This window comes from Nicotiana tabacum, chromosome 10 (genome assembly GCF_000715075.1).
Source record: "Nicotiana tabacum cultivar K326 chromosome 10, ASM71507v2, whole genome shotgun sequence".
Lineage (NCBI taxonomy): Eukaryota > Viridiplantae > Streptophyta > Magnoliopsida > Solanales > Solanaceae > Nicotiana > Nicotiana tabacum.
In genome coordinates, this window is record NC_134089.1 from 82,764,058 (window position 1) to 82,781,731 (window position 17,674).

General features: G+C 38.7%; 1 long non-coding RNA gene across 2 annotated transcripts; it reads left to right on the forward strand.

The window, feature by feature from the left end:
* Positions 1 to 506: 506 nt before the first annotated feature.
* On the forward strand, positions 507 to 4,696 carry LOC107792334 (uncharacterized). Of its 2 annotated transcripts, XR_001649513.2 has the most exons (3): positions 578 to 810; positions 2,540 to 2,639; positions 2,731 to 4,696. It is a non-coding gene; the product is annotated as an uncharacterized LOC107792334 (long non-coding RNA). The 2 variants fall into 2 exon arrangements; XR_001649512.2 differs by having other exon boundaries at positions 507 to 810; positions 2,540 to 4,696.
* Positions 4,697 to 17,674: the final 12,978 nt, after the last annotated feature.

Genomic DNA, 17,674 nt, shown 5'->3' on the forward strand with positions numbered 1-17,674 from the left:
TATTAATTTCAATGGTTATTTACCAAGGGATTCGAAATAAATTGGCAAAGTTTACAAAAGGAACAAAAATCAGTTGGAAAATATTCAACCGATTGAGGATCCGTTGGCAATTTTAGTAGCGAATTTTGTTCCGTTTGCAATTTGTTAGTAAATAAGGCGCCACTTTTTCCCGCAATATTTATCAACGAATTTGTAATTCATTGGTAATTTACTAACCGAAATTATTTGTTAGTAGATAATTCGTTAGTAATATGTTGATAAAATGTCGCTAAATTACGCGCCAATTTTCTCCCGCAATATTTACGAACTGAATTTATCGATTGTAAAATTTGATAAGTATAAAGTAATATGTTGGTAATCGGTTGTTAAATTTATGAAAAAGAATCGGTTGGTAATTTGGGCCGTCAAATCTGGGATTTTTGACGAGTAGGTGCATACAGTATTATTAATAGTTTATTCGAACTCATGACATAGACTTACGAGATAGTGTAAAAGTTATTCTTGACTATAAACTCTTTAGTTTTCCTCTTATTATTATTATATTATTATTATTATGCGACAGTCTAAGGAGCTTGGGGTCGTCCGGAGGTATTTTGGAAAAATTGCAAATATTTTGACAAAAGTCACGCGCTAAGCCTACTTTAGTTTTGCCACATTCTTTACACCGCTCAAACGAACAACATCTATACTCTACTTCACACTGTTCTTCCTCGAAATTGTCAGTGTTCAACTCCTCTTCCAATTTCCTCTGTCTCTTTCAATCTTCTCTCTTCCTGGACAATTTATTCGCTTTGATCGTACTGTTATAAGGTGAATTTTGGTTTCTTATTTTCTTTATTTTTGGAATAGTTGTTGCATAGAATTGTTTAAACTGAGTAAATTGTTCGGTGATCACTCTCTGTTCCTTCGTCCAGAAAAATCTAGGACGAATATCTAATTACAAAAGAAAGTGATTATAAACTACCGGTTTGGCTTCCCAATCCTTTGAAATAGACATTATGGGGTCCAGACGTTCACCACAGGATATTGAAAATAAAATTGGTATACTACAACATCGATCCAACGCTATAGTTTGACACTACAAAGGTAAAATCAAAATTCTTGTTTCGACAAGGTTAGACATTAGAATCTGATTCAAGAACACAAGGGATCGACTTGAAAAGGGAGGGTTCGAGCATGATTTTCAGATAATACGCTATTGATATTAAGCTTTCTACTGCATGATTTTCAAAAGGTTTGCATTATTTGAAAATTTCATTATTTTTAAAAGATTTATTAGTTGGAGTTCATAATGATTTTCTGAAGAGATAAGTTTGATTAAACTTATTTATTTCTACTAAATAGTCCAAAATTACATATGTACAATATGTTCCTCAAGGGGACCAATTAGCTTAGGTTTTTCGTGTTGCAATTAGGGACTGATAAGGCAAGTGGGTGAGGGCTTGCTAGAGCAAAGGCATTTCTGAGAGTTATGAATGCAGTTGCGTTAAATTCTCAACTTAAGCCGCTTTGCCTCACTAGGATTATAGGTTCATGATCTTTAAGCTATACATAAGTTTAGTTGATTGTCAATGTTGATGCATTGTTTGTTCTTTACTTGCAATTTTATAGTAAAAAAGAAGTAATGGATATTGCAAATTATGTTATTGTATTTGATGTCGTTTTATTAGTACTCTGCTGTATTTTTGTTCTGGTAACCAAAAAGAATAAAGTGCCTAATCATATTTACATGGTTCTTTATAGAAATAGTTCATATTAGCAAAGTGAATTGTAATATGAAGCGATAACTGTAGAATTATAGTTGGATTTAATAGTTAGTATCGTAAAACTGAGTAATTGATACTATTTTCCATTCATGTTCTCTATTTTATTCTCAACACCCCCCTGCCAAAAAGTTTTTTGTGTTCTGCTTCTGGCTGCAATGAAAGAACATCGATCTATATTTAGCATATAAATTTCACAAAGTAGTATTATTGTCTTACAATTTGATGATCTTTAATCTATAACTAAGTTCAGGTCATTATCAACTTTTCAAAGTGATTTACTATGGTGTACACTCATTAGATTTGGTAAGAATCACTTAAGTTTTATTACTTTTACTGTAATTTATTACTGGAAATAATTTAATCCTTTCAATAGACTTGGCCAAGGAAAAACCACAGATCTGTATTTAGTGTATAAATTTCATAAAATAATATCATTGTCTTATAGTTGATTGACAATCTTTAAGCTATAAATATTAGGGGATTGTCAAAATTAATGCATTAGTTGCTCTTTACTAACATTTTATCCTACAATCTGTATATTTGCTGTCATTGTATGAGTTCTCTGCTGCATTCTTATTTTGGTAGCTATAAAGAATAGAGTACCTAATGATGTTTTGTTGAAACAAAGGAAAACTTTGATGCAGCTAAAGGGCTTGACAATATGCTTAACAACTGAACATTTTTCCCGCTCAACTGAAGTTATTTTTTCAGTGGCTTTGCAGTGCCAAATCTTCAACTGCTAATAAAAAGTTGTACTTATCTTTGTGATTCAGATTTTCTAACAGAAAGAAAGCTAGAACAAGATCAAGATCACTAGCACTGATCTAAACTCCTTGACATCAGTTTCATGTAAAACTGATCCATACTACCATGGTAGTTGCAAAACTTTCTTACGTTTGTCCAATAGCATGCTCAATAAAACGTTAATGTTCTTTATTGACATGTTGATATCGATAATATGCAGGTTGTTGACATAACCTTTATTAAGAAAAAATTATGGTCTAGACCAAGTAAGTCAACATGTGCTTCTATTGCTACATATGGTGACGATGAGTATCTTGCTTGCTCTCTTTATAGCATTTCATTTTTTTGCTCAAAATGAACTCAAGTTTAATTTGCCGATAACTATTTTCTGAAAATAGATTGACATCCTCCTATGAACATTGATCTTTTCTACCTTATCAAAAAAAAAATGAATATTGATCTTTCCCTGAGCAATGCGCTACGTCCTACAATGTTGAAGAACCGATTTGCTGACACCATCATCAAAGTGAAACAGAAATCTCTTTCACTTGATGAGTATATTTTGTATCACATAGTTGAATCAGCATGATAAGTCTAATCTGCAGTCTGAAAGAGCCTATCTCTTATCCAACAATATTCTTTCATATTCGACAGTAATAGCTTTACTGCAGATTTTCCTAATCGCCTGTGTTGTTTTCTTTTGTCCTGCTTTAACTCAAGCTTGGTCTCTTTCGTCCGTAGTATTATCTTCTTGCGTCAGCATCATACTAATTGAGTTTGTTCATCCTTACATCATAGGTGTCTTATTATACTAAATGGCAATTTGAAGAATCTGTTTATTGAAGCACATATTGATTTTGACATTATATTAGAAGTATTAGTATAATAACCGCATAGAAAAACTGATAACTAGATTTCTTTTTATTTCTAGGTAGGTTGAAGATTGCACTGGACATACTACTTTTCTTTCCTTTTCTTGTTCTTTGTACTGGAATTTCTGCTACTTCTTTCTTCTTTGAAGTGTATTATGTTCGGTAAATATACGGTTTTACGATGAGTGTACCGTTAAAGTTGAAGGTTAATGGACTTTCAAATGAGAAAAAGTCCAACAGTCCATTCTTTCTAATGTTCTGCATGTTTGTTGACTTCTGTTGGTCTGCTATAAAAAGGTATACCACAGATGTGAAGTTCTATAATCAGGAATTCAACAAACACGTTTTGTAGAGAAAAAATGTTCATTTGTCACCAACCATTTGCTATTATATTCTGGTAGTAATAACATTATTGCAGATCTATGGATGTTCCTCTAAGATAACCCTAATAACATTATTGTACATCTATAGATGTTTCTTTAAGACCACCTTTCATTTTGTTTCACTATGAGAAACTTTATTTCTCATGATTTGTTATTGTTTTATTCATTTCATTTGATAGGGTAATCTTTATAGCCAAGATATTACCAGTTTAAGGTATGAAAAAAATCCCTTTAGAAATACAAGGTAGTTAGACTTTACACAATAGAACAATTGTGATTCAGCTCTGCCCTTGATCCTATACATAATGGGAGCTTAATGTACCAGTTCGGTATTTATTGTTCTACTCTATAAACTGCAAACATGATAGGATTATATTTACAATCTTATAGAAGTTTGTAGCCTTCTGCTTTCCCTCATCGAAATCATAGCTTTCCCTGAAATATCAAGTGTTGCAAATATGATGGAAGTTAAAAGCACAATTGTACCTCACAGTGGTATCTCAGCCTGAAAAATCTACAGAATATTATATCTGGACTGGGATCACAGAGTTTATACGTTTATGGCAAAAGGCCTTTCCAATTGTATAATTGCTTAACAAATGCAATCCTTGCATCAAGCACTGACAACTATCCTGAAGAAAACATTCTGAATACATTAGAACCAAGTGACTGAGTTGGCTGCAGGGCTTCATACTGGACAAGTAGAGGAGAAATTGATCCTACATTTATATGAATTAATATCAAAGTTTGTGCTTGATTTCATAATTCATGTGCAACCATTTAAAGGTTTCACCTCAAGTTCTATCTTCGGTGATGTTATGAATTTGTTCATTCGGCTTGGTTTTTTTTCTCGTTAACCAGAAATATTATGATTTTGTAACAACATATTTCCAGTTTAGTTTCCTCTTTATTCAACAAAAGTTGTGAGATTCATAGTCGGACATCCTAATTTTAAATTTTCATGTTACATAATTGCCTTTAACTATGGCTCTGAATCTGACAAAAAAATTAATATTACTTCTAAGATAAAATCACAGGTTATTTAGTGATTTTGTCTATTCTTTCTTTATTTACTAGCTTAAAAGCTCCAATTTTGCTAGAATCTGATTAATTCAGTAGAGTTTCTCATGTGGAGGTGTGTGTGTTTATGTTGCGACTCTATATTTTCTATTTGTAGTTTTAGTTGAATAGGCAAAGGACCCAAAATATCCATCTAAATACATATTGCTCACAACCTCACACATTTAACTCTATTCTACAAAAAAGGATGGTGGACCTGTTGTAAGTAGCCCTCAAAGGCATAAATCTATCGCTAAAAATAATATTAATAACAATACTAAATAGCCGTTGGGCCCGGGTTTAGTACGGGCTAACCTTCACTAGTTACTTGATAGAAAGACGAGACCTCTCATGAGTGATTTGCTTACACTAGTTGGCATTACATTGTTGAGAGAACTAATATTGTTTACCCTTAAAACAGTACAGTTGAATTTATACGTGATTTCAAGACAAGTGAATTAATTTGATTATGAAATAATAATATAATTGAAGAAATATATAACACTTAGCGTTGATATGAAGGCGAAATGACAGAAATAAAGATTTCGGTAACGAAGCCTTCGGGCGCAACAATAATGAGAATAAAAGGTAAAAAGATAAAATTGTATAAAGCTTTGAATAGATGGTAGTATCAATTTGCCAGAAAATTCGTTTCCTTACAATGATATAAGGTCCTCGGATCATATCCTTCTTTAATGTTAATTAAGAGGGCCATTGATGAAAATATAACGGTGAGTTCTTCTTCAAATGGCTTCATCCAAATGAAAATATAATACTTTTCCTTCATCCAAATGGCTTCTTCTTCAAAGAACGTCAGCTCTTTAAAGGGCAAGAGTAAAGCTGAGGACACTGCTCCTCCAACGGTGGATTCTATCATTCCTAGAAGTCTTGTTACAACAAAAGACTTCGAAGAGAAATTCCCTTTGGCTCTCCCTTGCAAGTGGGCTGTTGGCAGATACGTTTCTTCCATCCGTCCTTCCAGTATTCTTATTGTGAAGGAAGACTGTCGCTACCATAATTTGGAAATTGATGCTCCTGATCTAACAGAGACAGTGACCCTATCCAAGGAGGGTTTTACATATTTTTACATGTATCCCTTTACTTTGGGTGCGTTCTCTTTGAGTGGAGAGCTTGACTTCATTATTGCGGAGTTCGGCCTTCGCTACCAGGTGTGTTTGGAACAAGTAAGTTCTTGTGGAGGACGATTGTTTGTCTTCGGCGCTTGTGCCAAGAGACAGGAGAGGAGCTATCTTTAGATCATGTGATGAATCACTATTCCCCCAAAATCTTTCGCGGGGGAATGATAAATTTCAGAAAATGTGGCCACCATGCCCTGTTATCGAGCATGGATGATGACAACGATCGTAGGTGGATGGAACAGTTGCAGTTTCCACCAATGACGTCATTCCGGCAATGGCTTCATACTTTTCGGAAGCGTGGAACCGCACTCATAAGCTTCTTGTTTAATATTTCATATTTCTTTTATTAGGGATTCTTCCATATCCGTATTGATTCTCCATCATTCTCCTGTTTCAGCAATTCGATGGGTTCTACCTATGGTTGAAGGCTTGGACTAGTGGGTCCAGAAAATCTTGGATGTCACTACGCCTAAAACCTGTACATAGAAAGAATTGGCTCTCAAATATGGGTGGAAGGCCAAAAATCATGGTAACTCAGACTCACCTTTTTTCAGCTTTTTTGTGAAGAAAATGATTTATCCCTTCTAATTTTTCTTTGAAATCAGGTCTACCCGCGAACTCAATAAATGTCCCCGAGGAAGACGTTTTGACCTTGATGATGCATCAAGGCTGCTTCAGGAGGCGCTCACTCAAACAAGTGTCTCTAGGCCTGCTTCGGGTACAAGTGTTTCATTACAAAGTCCCTGGCTGGAGAACAAGCAACCGAAAGGACGACGTTCTTCCGCGGCCGGGAAAAAGAATAAGGGGGCGAAGACTATATCCCCCGAGTTGTCTTTGAAAGTTGTGATGACTAGCCCTCCTCCAAGGCCAGTCATAGACACCGTAATGATCGATGATGATGGAGAAGCTAGTGATGGGGGATCTTCTCTACGTAGAAGGCGACGATCCTCATCAACTCAACAGAATACTCAATCTGTTGAGTTAGTTACACCAACCGAGGACGATGTCTCGGCACTTTGTGGTGAACTTGATATGGTAAGAATGCCAATTCCCGTTTTCGGGCCATAATTGTTGTGTCTGGTACTGCGGGGCTAAGTACCGGATCCCTGCCGTCTTTGGTTGGCGAACACCTAACAACCAACACTACATTTGCCGTTGCTGCTTCTCATCCTTCATCGCCATCAACTTCATCTCCTTCTTGCCCAGCTCTTCCATTATTAATTGCTGCATCATCTCCACCGTCTGCACCTGACAAAGAAGAAGGTGTTCCTATTCCCCAGTCCCCAGTTCATGGGAATTTGGGGCAAAATTATGCTGCCCCCTCTGAAGATCCGCAAGGGAGGATGAATGTTACTCTTTCGGTCTCTACTAGATGCAAGTTGTTATCCCAGTCGGTAGAACTTGATAATTATCTGAAGCCTTTGGCTTCAGAGAAAGATTGGGAAAAGATTCAGGCTATCTTAGGAGAGTGCTTGTTGAACAATGCCATGCACAACGCTGCAACGGTACATTCCTTACTTCTTTTGTCATTTCTTTTATTTTTGCCTAAACATATCTTGAGTTTTTCCCTTCTTGCTTTGTAGGCCAACTTTCTTGCTTTCAAAGGCCTTCAGAGGTTGATTTGTGAGATGAAAGAAATTTCCTCCGCACGGGATCAGCTTTTGGCAAAGCGGGAGAAAAGTGTCGCTTGCCTCTCAGAACTGGAAGCCAAATCCACTAAGGAAGTTGTACTAGAGGCTCATTTGCAGCAAAGCAAGCAAGAAGTGGAAAACCTTAGCATAGAGATCACCTCGCAGAGGGTTCAATTTGAACAGGCTAAAGCCAAATGGGTTGAAGTTTATAATGTCGTTCTTGCTGCATCCAATCGTGAGCTACCTCTGCTGAAAGATTGACCAATTTAGAGGCAGCCTTGAATTCCCAGACTGAAGAGCTTGTTGTTGCGGGGGTGAAATATGCCTGATTGGAGGAGAAGTATAAGAAGACCCTTGAGCACAATAAAATGTTTAGCTTTATTGTCCTTGATCTTGACGTTAGCCTCAAGTCCATTAGATCCGCATTGACAAACCTTTCTACCGAGGTAACTCAACTCAACGAAGAACTTAAGCGTTGAGCGGCTTCCCTCATTGTGTAGAAAACTTATGCCATATACAACATGAGGAGAAAAACCTTGGAGGAAGCCAAAACTGGTATCATTAATTTTGATGTTGAAATTGCTAAGGCCCGTGAGCTTGAGTTGGCTGCTAAAAATGGTCTCCCGGCGGGTCCCTCGGCAGAGCCTGATGTTCCTAGTTCTTCTGGTTCTAGTTCTGAATTTTTGGGAACTGAAGAGGAACCGAAAGGTGATGATGTTGAGGGCCAAACTGTTGAGACATCGGCGAATCTACCTACTTCCTCTAGGGGCGCGGACACTTCTCTTCCTCCGGGCTCCGGAGATGTAGCAGTTTAGCTTTTCCTTTCTGTCCCCAGCTTTTGTACTTGTGCTATTTTGTCACATTTATTGTAAATAAAAATATCTTTTACTCAAGTATTGCATGAGTCTTTCTCCGTTCTTTCGTTTGAACATTTATGCAAGGTTTAACCTTCACATTCTTTTTTGCTTAAGTGTTTTGCGCAAGTTTTATTGTTTGCGTCTGATTATGCAAGGACTTGGGTGTTCCCCCCTCCCAAAGCATCTGTATTTCAGGCACAAAATCGTCCAAAATTAACCCTTTGATGTGAGTTTTTTTGTAGGTATTTGTGCAAGTTTGCTTTTTGCATCTTTTTGTGCAACGCTTCGGGTGTATTTTTCCCCGAAGGCATTTTGATTCCGGGCATACGTTTTTCCAAAATCAACCCTTTAATGTGAGGGTATTCGTAAGAGAGGGCCCTCTTATGTTTATGGTACTCTTGAAGAGGACGTCTCTTATTCATTACGACACTAGCATTTGAAGTACTTGTTTAACTTTCAAATGACAAAGTTAATTCATCGTTCAGACAAGAAACAAGATAGAAATAAAAGGACTTCATTTAATTCCTTTCATTTTCAAAAAGTACATAAGCATTTGTTATGCTACAAAAGAAATTGCCATTACTTGTGGCTAACTTGTACAACTTATTTCTACGGGACTGGCCGCACAGTCCCCGGTCTCGATGCATAACTATGTTTCCGGTTTTCGTTTTCTGATCGACGAGGCAATCATTATTGTCGTATCCTCATATCATTCCCTCTAGTGTTCAAATGTGAAGAATGCGAATTGGAACACTGGAAGTCTTATACATTCGAGGATCCTACTAATGAGTTGCTAGATAATCCTTCACTCGGTAACACATTTTGTTTCACCTCAGGAACCTATGCTATCGAGCGAAGGACTATCTAACAACCCTCTAGTTGTTTGCACTTGTGAACGTTCATGTAACCTTTGTTTGATAGCAAACTTAACTTCCTGGTGGGAATTTTACTATAGAGCCAAAGATTATCTAACCATCCCGGAGTGTCATTTTGCTTGCATGCCTTGTTATAAAAGGTCTTATTGCTGCTATTGGTGCTTTATTTGTAGTATGCTCTCTGTTGCTGCCTAGTTAAAAACCTTGCCAAAAAAACCTAATTAGGACAAAAACTAGACAAAGGGAAAAAAAGTGCAGCACATACTTTTAGCTCAGGTGATATTCATCAGCAATAATATCTTTTGAGGTGTACCACGTTTCAGTTGATGGGCAAGTTTTCTCCATCTTGATTGTCCAATTCATATGAACCTTTATCGGTGATAGCTGAAACCCGGTAGGGGCCTTCCCATGTAGGACTTAGCTTCCATGCGTTGAGCTCCCGCGTGTTTTGAGTTACTTTTCTTAGGACCAAGTCTTCTACTTTGAAATAATGGTGGTTGTCTCTTCAATTATAATATTGTTCCATTCTCTGATTTTGGGCTGCCATTCTTATATGCGCCAAGTCAATGCGATCATCGAATAGCTCCAGTCTGACTAACATTGCTTCATTATTAAATTCTTCATCTACTTGGAAATACCTCAAGATGGGTTCCCCTACTTCCACCGGGATTAACGCTTCTGCCCTGTACATAAGGGAAAAAGGAGTTTCTCCTCTGCTTGATTTGGTCGTTGTTCGATATGCCCATAAAACTTCGGATAATACCTCGGGCCATTTACCTTTAGCCGCTCCAACCTTTTCTTAAGGTTTTGTATAATCACTTTGTTCGTTGACTCCGCTTGACCATTTTCGCTCGGATGGTAGGGTGAAGAGGTGATCCTCTTTATTTTCAAATCTTCGAGGAACTTCGTGACTTTTGCGCTGATAAATTGTGGCCCATATTGCATGCTATCTCTTTTGGTATTCCGAACATGCAAATTATGTTTTTTCATAAGAAATCCACCACCTCGCGCTCGCCGATCTTCTAATAAGGACAGGTTTCTACCCACTTAGAAAAATAGTCAGTCAAAATCAAAATAAATCTTACCTTATCGGGAGTCGGCGGCAGTGGTCCAACGATATCCATCCCCATTTCATAATGTCCGACGATATCCATCCCACATTTCATGAACGACCATGGGGACATAACTGATGCAACAGTTCTGCTGGTTGGTGTACCAGTGGTGCGTAGCTTTGGAACTTATCACATTTTCATACAAAATCTTTGGCATCTTATTCCATGTGGGGACAATAATATCCTGCCCTTACCAGTTTCAGCACTAAGGAATCTGCGCCTGAATGGTTGCCACATATCCCTTCGTGGACTTCTCGCATAACATAGCTAGCTTAGGATGCCCCCAAGCATCGGGCTAGCGGGCCTTGGAAAGATTTTCTGTACAGTTGGCCTCTCTTTAAGCTATATCACGCTGCTTTGGCGCGCAGTTCCCGGGACTCTTTGGAGTCTTCGGGAAGCTTCCCGTGCTCGAGATAGTCAATGATTTCATTCCTCTAATCCCAGAACAAATTAGTCATATTTACCTCATAGTAGTTATCTGCATCCAGGACCGAGCTCATCAGTTGTACTACCGTACCGGGCTCCGATCCCTTTATTTCTGTCGATGAATCGAGGTTAGCCAATACGTCTGCTTCTGCATTTTCTTCCCTCGGGATATGAGTAATCGACCACTCCCTAAATCAAGCCAACAAAGCCTGAACCTTTACCACGTATTTTTGCATGCACTCCTCTTTAGTTTTCAAGATCCCGTAGACCTGATTTACCACCACCTACGAGTCACATTTGATTTCTAGGGCCTCAGAATCCAGTCCCCTGACCAGTTCGAGCCCTGCAATCAAAGCTTCATACTCTGCTTTATTATTAGTTAAAGGTGTCGTTTTGATGGCTAGCCTGAGGGTTTTCCCCGAAGGCATGATTAGTACAATACCAAGCCCTGACCCTTTTACGTTGGAAGCTCCATCCGTAAACAAGGTCCAAACCCCCGATGTCGATTTCGACACCATTATCGCCTCTTTGTTTGCCAGAGACAGCAATCCCGGACTGAAATTGGCCACAAAGTCCGCCAAGACTTGTGACTTAATCGTAGTCCTTGGTTTATATTCTATATCGAACTCACTCATTTTAGCAGTCCATTTGGCCAACCTACTCGAGAGCTCAGGTTTATGGAGGATGTTTCGTAGAGGAAAAGTGGTCACCACGGCTATTAGATTATATTAAAAGTAGGGCCTCGGCTTCCGAGTGATGACTACAAGAGCTAAGGCCAACTTCTCAAAATGTGGGTAGCGAGTTTCTACTCCCGTTAAAATTTTACTAATGTAATAAATGGGAGATTGCATACCTTTGTCCTCACGGACTAAAACTGCACTTACGACGACTTTCAAGACCGCAAGATAGACTAACAATGTTTCACCTTCCTTTAATTTCGAAAGTAATAAAGGGCTTGACAAGTACCTTTTCAAATCTCTCGAAGCCTGTTGTCACTCCAAGGTCCATTTGAAGTTGTTTTTCTTTTTGAGCAGTGCAAAGAAACGGTGACATTTTTTTGATGACTGGGAAATGAACCTGCTCAAAGTTGCCAATCTCCTCGTTAGCCTTTGGACTTCCTTTATGCTTGACAGTTGGTTCGGGATGTCTTCGATGGCCTTGATCTTATCGGGGTTTACCTCAATTCCCCTTTGGATGCCAAAAATCCCAGGAACTTGGCAGAGCTGAACTCAAACGCACATTTCTCAGGGTTAAGCTTCATGTTATGCTTCTTTAGGATATCAAAAGTTTCTTGCAGATGCTTAAGGTGATCATATGCATTCAAAGACTTAACGAGCATATCGTCTATATAAACCTCCATAGTTTCTCCTATTTTGTTTTTCTGACATCTTGTTCACTAGCCGCTGATAAGTGGCTCTGATGTTCTTTAACCCGAAGGGCATCATATTATAGCTATATGCGCCGAAATTTTTATGAACAAGGTCTTTTCCTGATCCTCCTGGTTCATCTTAATTTGGTTGTACACAGAGTAAGCATCGAGGAAACTCATTAACTCGTGCCCGACCGTCGCATCGATCATTTGATCGATGTTTGGCAGTAGGAACGAGTCTTTCAGCATGCCTTATTCAAGTCCTTATAATCTACACACATGCAAAATTTATTGTTCTTATTAGGAACTATGGCTACATTAGCTAGTCAGTCTGGATACTTTACCTCTCGGATTGAACCGATATCAAGTAAGCGGGTTACCACTTCTTTGATGAATTTATTCCTGGCTTCCGCAATAGGGCATTTCTTTTGTCTTACTAGAGGTATGTTGGGATCCAAACTTAACTTGTGTACGACTACCTCCGTAGGGATACCTATCATATCCACATGCGACTATGCAAAGCAATCGGCGTTAGATTTAAGAAATTCAATAAAGCCATACCTCAACCTGGGGTGGAGTCCTATCCCCAAGTGGAATTTCCTTTATAAGAACTCTTCGAACAATGCAACTTGCTCAAGTTCTTTCGTTGTGGATTTTGTTGCATCTGTCTCTCTTGGAACCTGGAAATATCTCAGTACCTGATAAGATTCTGACGCTTCTACCCTCGGGCTAACTTTATCCAATTCGGGAGCGGGCGCCGATTCCTGTAGTTGCTATGCCACGTGTCCCTTCCCTTTGCTATTGGAGACCCAAATTGCGTTCATCTCCCTTGCCACCGGTTGGTCACCCTTACCTGTTTAACTCCTTTGGGTGATGGAAACTTTAGCAATTGATGATATGTTGAAGGTACATCTTTCATCTCGTGCAACCATGGTCTTCCCAGAATAATGTTATATCCAATATTACCATCTACCATTTTAAAAAGAGTCGTTTTCATCACTCATTCGGCATTCATGGGTAATACAATCTCTCCTCGGGTTGTCACGCTCGCGAGGTTGTATCCGGAGAGGAGTTTTATGGTTGGAATGATGCTTCCGGTGAGTTTAGATTGTTCCAATACTCTCCACTGTATGATCGAACTTCCCAGATCCACTAGAACATGTTTAATTTTAAAATCTATCCCATTTAAAGAAATTACCAGTGCATCATTGTGCGGTAATAGCAATTCATCTGCGTCCTCCTCCGTGAAAGTGATATCGTCTTTGCCGATTTCCCGGAGTCTCTTGCTATGGGTTATTGATACTTTCGTCTTTTTTGCTGCCGAAAAGGTGACCCCGTTGATCTCGTCCCCCCTCCCCTCGAAGATCATGTTGGTCGTCTGGCTCGGGGGATCTTCCCCTACTTTTGAGGGTTCCGCGTTGTCCCGGTTATGACCGTAATTGTTCTTAGCCCGATTACTAAAAAATTCTCTGAGATGACCATTCTTCAACAGCGTCGCCACTTCTTCCCAGAGATATTAGCAGTCCCTAGTCGAGTGTCCATTCGTTTTGTGGTATTCACTCTACAAGTTGGGATCCCTTTGGCTGGGATTGCATCTCATCGGCTTCGGAAACCGTGCTTCTTTGATGTTTCTCATATCTGACATCAATTCTACTACACTGACATTGAAATTATATTCTGATAGCCTGGGATAGGGAGGATCTCACATACTTGGTGTTTTCTTGTCCCGCTACAATCTATTGTTCAGACCGCGATCAGACCTTCTATCGGTAGTGAATTTTTCTGCTGACCAAAAACCCCTGTTACGGCCTTATGTTTGTTTGTAAGGCAAAAACCATCCCCTCGAAGACCATCTATCCGCGTCGAAGTCATCCTTTAATTTTTCTTTATTCTTCTCCCGTCCTTTTGCCGACGATGGGAAACTGACCTCATCATCTTCGATCCTTATTTTTTACTCATACCGGTTGTGTACATCCGCCCAAGCAGTTGCTTGGAACTCAAACAAACTTTTCTTCAATTTCTGGGAAGCGTTTGAACTTCTGGATTCAGTCTCTTGGTGAATGCTTCAGCTGCAGATTCGTCTAGAACAGTCGGGAGCAACATCCTCTCCTTTTGGAACCGGGTAACGAATTCTCACAGCAACTCGGATTCTCCTTGTGCAATTCTGAATATATCGGAACCTTTCTGGTCACGATATGAGCCTTAATAAAAGAATCTGCGAGTATCTCAAAGGAATCTATGGAATGTTTGGGTAACAATGAATACCACGGCAAGGCTCTCCTCGTGAGAGTCTTTCCAAATTTCTTCAGCAAAATAGATTCAATCTCGTAAGGTGCTAAATCATTCCCTTTTACCGCCATCGCATAGGTGGTGATATGCTCATGAGGGTTTGGAGTTCCATCATACTTTGGCACGTCGGACATTTTAAACTGCTTTGGGATTAATTTTGGTGCCTCTGCATTGTTTGATTTGCGGGAGCACCAGGAAGAATTGGATCTTACCTATTCGCGTTATTGGAAACCCCAGATAACGCCTGCTTCAACTAGGTCATAATCTTATCCTGCCGCATGAGGTGGCCCAGAATAATCGTTTATTGCTCTTGTAGGACCCTTACCACATAACCAACATGTTCATATTCAACATCATCGAGGGTTACCTCTCGAACATGTCGAGGATATCGCCTGTCCTGTACCTATGTGGCATCATTCCCCTCATTGTGGGTGTCACTGATTGAATCCTCAAAATGAGGCTGATCTTCTTGAACCTCGGGATTATGTGTGTGTGTTATGACTTTTTCTTTAGTAAAAAGTCAAGGATCAACTTAATTACACGGATGTCTAGGCCCCACGGTGGGCGCTAAACTGTTTACCTGTAAAATGGTATAGTTGAATTGATACATGGTTTCTAGACAAGTAAATTAACTTGATCCTGAAATAATAAGATAATTGAAGAAATATATAACACCTAGCCTTGATAAGAAGACGTTATGACAGAAATAAAGATTTTGGTAACGAAGCCTCCGGATGGAACAATAATGATAACAGAAAATAAGAAGATAAAGTTGTATAGAGTTTTGAATAGATTGTAGTATCAGTTTGCCAGACAATTCGTGTCCTTACAATGATAACAAAGCTCACTATTTATAGCTACTTTTAGGGAACAAGGTCCTAAGATCATGCCCTTCTTTAACTCCAATTATGAGGGTCATTGATGAATATGTAATGGTGAGCATAAATGAAAAATTCTTTATAATAAAAAGGCTATGCCAAGACACTAAGTTGTTGCGCTAACTCGCTAGCGCTAGCACACTACGGCTTTTCAGCCTCCTGTAGGTCCCTTCATTCCCTTCGCTTTACACGGACTTAAAAGAGTACCTAAGGCGGATTAGTGATTTATTTTCAAAAAGGATTTTATTTACCGTAGCTTTTAGACAGCTAACAGCTAAGCCACGTCCTACAGTATTATATTACGAAGATGTTACGTCCTGTAGTATTATATTACGATGATGTTACACCTTACAATATTATATTACGATGATGTTATACCTTACAGTATTATATTACGATGATGCTACGCTTCGCAATATTAAATTAAGACGATGTTGCACCCTGTAGTATTGTACGTTGAATTTGTCGTAAGGTAATTGAAATCAGTCCAAGGAAAAGATTATTTAGAGATTATAAGGATTATGCTATTTTAAACAAGCGATGAGTAAGTTTGTGAAGGTGAGAGGGGAAGTAAGTTAAAGAAAATGATTTTTCGTCGAAATTTGGCAATTTGGGATAAAATACGGTCCAAGCTATAATACCTCGATATTTATTATGGACTAGTACCATACAAGGTACCATATGACCAAGAGAGTATGATGTATAAGGTGTATGAAAAATGAGTAGTATTTTAAGTAAGTTGAAATAATTCTTAATTATGTGAATAATTGGTTAATTATTGGGTAATGAGATATTACCTAATTAATTAGGAATATACATATGGATAATGACTAAGTGGCATGATGTGGCAGCCCCTCCATTTAAAATAAGTGACTAAGGATCTTAATTGAAATGTGGCATCATAAGTGATTACGTGTAAGACATTTAGTATTTGGCTTTATTGGACTTAAAGAAACAAAGTAAGGGATCTTATAACATTTTCCTAATTCAACCATTTCAAACAGACGCTACACTTAATCTAGCAAGCTTTCTGTAAGAAACCTTATAAGCTTTCTTCTTAAATCCAAATTTACAAGAACGGAAGTTAAGCTCACTCCAACAAGAACAGACACTAATCTTGAAACAAAACAATTCCAACGAGATTTCTTAGCACCGTAGCAATGTGAGATTTTGCGATTCTATAGGAGTACGGTGCAACCTTTTTCAAGAATATCATACAGATTTTTCCCTACTCCAGGTATGTTAAGGCTAAGCTTTTCCTTCATTTTGCATGATCCCATAATTACACAAGTTTGATAACGAGGCATAAAGAAAAATTCATGTCCCAGAATTTACGTATATTTTTCCTAGTCTTGTAAGTACAATATTCAATTGAGTATTTCCTTCTTCCAATCAAGAGAGCAGAGAGTCTATATATACAGTATTACAATATTTTCATTACCATCGAGCTATAATCGATGGGCAGGTCCCTATTGGGCAACCTCTGATCAGATGGTAAGTTATATACCGAGTCTACTATGACTGAGCGCCTATGAGCGAGTCTAGTTGGCCGAGATACAGAGCCTAGTATGGCCGAGCATTTATGAGCGAGCCTACTACGGCAGATCAGTTATATATATACCGAGCCTTATAAGGCCGGGCAACTATTTTACGTACTATATTGAGAAAGTTGAGTTAGTATCAGCAGGTAAGCATATCTTCATATTATCTTTGACTCCCAATTGCTTTCAGTTATTATATTATCAGTTCAGTTTTCGCTTTCAGTATATTGCCTTACATACTCGGTACATTATTTCGTACTGACATCCCTTTTCTAGGGGCACTGCATTTCATGCGTGCAGGTTCAGACAGACAGACGGGTAGACCTCCTCATTAGGTGTTGCCCGAGTTCAGCTTGATCGGTAAGCTCCATGCCCTTCGGAGTTGCCGGGTCTAGAGCTTTATGTACATCTTGTGTATGTATGTATATATGTTATGAGTAGGTCGAGGCCCTGTTCCGATCACAGTATATCCATCAGTAGAGGCTTGTAGACATATCATGTTAGTTAGTGCAGCATGTTGGGCTTGTAGGCCTTGTATGTATATTTGGTTGGTTTGTCAGCTATAAGAATTATGACGGCCTTGTCGGACCAGCTTTATATTGATATTTAGTCAGTATTCGCAGTTGTCTTACAATGTGGCCCATGGCCAAAGAATGACATCATATATTCAGAGTCCCTTAGTCGCAAGTTGGTATGCAAGGATAGGTGCGGCACCGAGTGCCGGTCTCCCCCC